This window comes from Arachis stenosperma, chromosome 1, assembly GCF_014773155.1.
Source record: "Arachis stenosperma cultivar V10309 chromosome 1, arast.V10309.gnm1.PFL2, whole genome shotgun sequence".
Classification (NCBI taxonomy): Eukaryota; Viridiplantae; Streptophyta; class Magnoliopsida; order Fabales; family Fabaceae; genus Arachis; species Arachis stenosperma.
The window spans coordinates 106,052,038-106,056,705 of record NC_080377.1 but is presented as its reverse complement, the minus strand read 5'-3'; the positions used below and the strand labels follow the sequence as shown (position 1 = coordinate 106,056,705).

Genomic DNA, 4,668 nt, shown 5'->3' with positions numbered 1-4,668 from the left:
AAGATCCTCATCAGTTTTTAGCTGAATTCTTGCAAATCTGTGACACTGTCAAGACTAATGGGGTTGACCCTGAGGTCTACAGACTTATGCTATTCCCTTTTGCTGTAAGAGACAGAGCTAGGATATGGTTGGACTCACAACCTAAAGAAAGCCTGAACTCTTGGGAAAAGCTAGTTAATGCCTTCTTGGCAAAGTTCTTTCCACCTCAAAAATTGAGTAAGCTTAGAGTGGAAGTCCAAACCTTCAGACAGAAGGAAGGTGAATCCCTCTATGAAGCTTGGGAAAGATACAAACAATTGATCAGAAAGTGTCCCTCTGATATGCTTTCTGAATGGAGCATCATAGATATCTTCTATGATGGTCTGTCTGAACTGTCCAAGATGTCATTGGATAGCTCTGCTGGAGGATCTCTTCATCTGAAGAAGATGCCTGCAGAAGCTCAAGAACTAATTGAAATGGTTGCAAATAACCAATTCATGTACACTTCTAAAAGGAATCCTGTGAACAATGGAACGAATCAGAAGAAAGGAGTTCTTGAAATTGATACTCTGAATGCCATACTGGCTCAGAACAAAATATTGACTCAGCAAGTCAATATGATTTTTCAAAGTCTGTCTGGAATGTAAGCTGCACCAGGCAGTACTAAGGACGCTTTATCTAAAGAAGAAGCTTATGATCTTGAGAACCCTTCAATGGAAGAGGTGAACTACATGGGAGAACCCTATGGAAACACCTATAATCCTTCATGGAGAAATCATCCAAATCTCTCATGGAAGGATCAACAGAGACCTCAACAAGGTTTCAACAACAATAATGGTGGAAGAAACAGGTTTAGCAATGGCAAGCCTTTTCCATCACATTCTCAGCAACAGACAAAGAATTCTAAGCAGAGCCATTCTGACTTAGCAACCATGGTCTCTGATCTAATCAAAACCACTCAAAGTTTCATGACTGAAACAAGGTCCTCCATTAGGAATTTGGAGGCACAAGTGGGACAGCTGAGCAAGAAAAGTACTGAACTCCCTCCTAGTACTCTTCCAAGCAATACAGAAGAGAATCCAAAAGGAGAATGCAAGGCCATTAACATGACCCACATGGCCGAACTTGGATAGGAGGAAGAGGCAGTGATCGCCACTGAGGAAGACCTCAATGGACGTCCACTGGCCTCCAATGAGTTCCCTAATGAGGAACCATGGGAAACTGAGGCTCATAATGAGACATTAGAGATTGCATTAGATTTAATTCTGCCATTCATGAGCTCTGGTGAGTATTCTTCCTCTGAAGAGGATGGAGATGTCACTGAAGAGCAAGTTGCCAAGTACCTTGGAGAAATCATGAAGCTAAATGACAAGTTATTTGGTAATGAGACTTGGGAGGATGAACCCCCTTTGCTCACCAAAGAACTGGATAACTTGTCTAGGCAGAAATAACTCAAAAGAGACAGGACCCTGGGAAGTTCTCAATACCTTGTACCATAGGCACCATGACCTTTAAGAAGGCTCTGTGTGACTTAGGGTCAAGTATAAACCTCATGCCTCTCTCTGTAATGGAGAAGCTAGGGATCTTTGAGGTACAAGCTGCAAGAATCTCACTAGAGATGACAGACAATTCAAGAAAACAAGCTTATAGACTTGTAGAGGATGTTGTGGTAAAGGTTGAAGACCATTACATCCCTGCTGATTTTATAGTCCTAGAGACTGGGAAGTGCATGGATGAATCCATCATCCTTGGCAGACCCTTCCTAGCCACAGCAAAGGCTGTGATTGATGTTGACAGAGGAGAATTGATCATTCAAGTGAATGAAGAATCCCTTGTGTTTAAGGCTCAAGGATATCCCTCTGTAAACATGGAGAGGAAGCATGAAGAGCTTCTCTCAAAACAGAGTCAAGCGGAGCCCCCACAGTCAAACTCTAAGTTTAGTGTTGGGAGGCCACAACCAACTTCAAAGTTTGGTGTTGAACCCCTACATTCAAACTCTAAGTTTGGTGTTGGGAGGTTCCAACATTGCTCTGACCATCTGTGAGGCTCCATGAGAGCCCATTGTCAAGCTACTGACATTAAAGAAGCGCTTGTTGGGAGGCAACCCAATGTTATATTTATCTATTTTCCTTTGTTATTTTATGTTTTTTGTAGGTTGATGATCATGGGAAGTCACAAAATCAATTGAAAAAGCAAAAACAGAATGAAAAACAGAAAGAAAAATAGCACAACCTGGAGGAAAACGTTGCTGGCGTTTAAACGCCAGTAATGGCAGCAAATGGGCGTTTAACGCCAGAAAGGGGCACCAGACTGGCGTTAAACACCAGGAAAGGGCAAGAAGTTGGTGTTAAACACCAGAAATGGTCACTAGCCCGGCGTTTAACACCAGAATTGGCATAAAGAGCATTTTTGCTCGCCACTTGGTGCAGGGATGAATTATCCTTGACACCTCAGGATCTGTGGACCCCACAGGATCCCCATCTACCCCACCACTCTCTCTCTTCTTCACCCATTCACCAATCACCTCAATACCTCTTCCCCAAAAACCCCTCACCTATCAAATCCCACTATTCTCTTCACCACTCACATCCATCCTTCATAAAACCCCACCTACCTCACCATTCAAATTCAAACCACTTTCCCTCCCAAACCCACCCATAATGGCCGAACCATACACCCCCTCTACACTCCTATATAAACCCATCTTCACTCCTTTATTTTCACACAACCTAAACACTACTTCTTCCCCTTGGCCGAACCACAGAGCCACCTCCATCTCCTCTATTTCTTCTTTCTCTACTCTCTTCTTTCTTCTTTTGCTCGAGGACGAGCAAACCTTCTAAGTTTGGTGTGGTAAAAGCATTGCTTTTTGTTTTTCCATAACCATTTATGGCATCTAAGGTCGAAGAAACCTCTAGAAAGAGGAAAGGGAAGGCAAAAGCTTCCACCTCCGAGCCATGGGAGATGGAGAGATTCATCTCAAGGGTGCATCAAAACCACTTCTATGAAGTTGTGGCCTTGAAGAAGGTGATCCCCGAAGTCCCTTTCAAACTCAAAAAGAGTGAATATCCAGAGATCCGACATGAGACCGAAGAAGAGGTTAGGAAGTTCTTACCAACCCCATTCAACAAGTCGGAATCTTAATGGTTCAAGAGTTCTATGCCAATGCATGGATCACCAAGAACCATGATCAAAGTGTGAACCCGGACCCAAAGAATTGGCTTACAATGGTTCGGGGGGAATGCTTAGATTTTAGTCCGGAAAAAATAAGGTTGGCATTCAACTTGCCCGTGATGCAAGGAGATGAACACCCCTACACTAGAAGGGTCAACTTTGATCAAAGGATGGACCAAGTCCTCATAGACATTTGTGAAGAGGGCGCTCAATGGAAGAGAGATTCAAGAGGAAAGCCGGTTCAACTGAGAAGGCATGACCTCAAGCCCGTGGCTAGGGGATGGTTGGAGTTTATCCAACGCCCAATCATTCCCACTAGCAACCGGTCCGAAGTTACTATAGACCGGGCTATCATGATTCATAGCATCATGATTGGAGAGGAAGTAGAAGTTCATGAGGTTATAGCCCAAGAACTTTATAAGGTGGCAGACAAGTCCTCTACCTTGGCAAGGTTAGCCTTTCATCATCTCATTTGTCACCTCTGTTATTCAGTTGGAATTGACATAGAGGGAGACATCCTCATTGATGAGGACAAGCCCATCACTAAGAAAAGGATGGAGCAAAGAAGAGATCCCACTCATCATGAAATCCCTGAGATACCTCAAGGGATGCACTTTCCTCCACAAAACTATTGGGAGCAAATCAACACCTCCCTAGGAGAATTGAGTTCCAACATGGGACAACTAAGGGTGGAGCACCAAGAACATTCCATCCTCCTCCATGAAATTAGAGAAGATTAAAGAATCATGAGAGAGGAGCAACAAAGGCAAGGAAGAGACATTGAGGAGCTCAAGCACTCCATAAGATCTTCAAGAGGAAGAACAAGCCGCCATCACTAAGGTGGACCCGTTCTTTAATCTCCTTGCTCTTTATTTTTCTGTTTTTTGAATTTTCATGCTTATGTTTGTGTCTTATGATCATTAGTGTCTTAGTGTCTATGCCTTAAAGTTATGAATGTCCTATGAATCCATCACCTTTCTTAAATGAAAAATGTTCTTAATTGAAAAAGAGAAGAATTGCATGAATTTTGAATTTTATAACAGATTAATTATTTTGATGTGATGGCAAGACTTTGACTTCTGAATGTATGCTTGAACAGTGCATATGTCTTTTGAATTTTTTGTTCATGAATGTTGGCTCTTGAAAGAATGATGAAAAAAGGAGACATCTTACTGAGGATCTGAAAAATCATAAAAATGATTCTTGAAGCAAGAAAAAGCAGTGAATACAAAAAAAAGGAAAAAGAAAAAGAAAAAAAATAAAGTCGTGATCCAAGGCAAAAAGAGTGTGCTTAAGAACCCTGGACACCTCTAGTTGGGGACTCTAGCAAAGCTGAGTCACAATCTGAAAAGGTTCACCCAATTATGTGTCTGTGGCATGTATGTAACCGGTGGTAATACTGGAAGACAGAGTGCTTTGGGCCACGGCCAAGACTCATAGAGTAGCTGTGTTCAAGAATCATCATACTTAACTAGGAGAATCAATAACACTATCTGGATTCTGAGTTCCCATAGA

General features: G+C 42.3%; 1 non-coding gene across 1 annotated transcript; it reads right to left on the bottom strand.

Annotated features, from left to right (window-relative positions):
- Positions 1-218: 218 nt before the first annotated feature.
- On the bottom strand, positions 219-326 carry LOC130948262 (small nucleolar RNA R71). Its single transcript, XR_009072994.1, has one exon. It is a non-coding gene; the product is annotated as a small nucleolar RNA R71 (small nucleolar RNA).
- Positions 327-4,668: the final 4,342 nt, after the last annotated feature.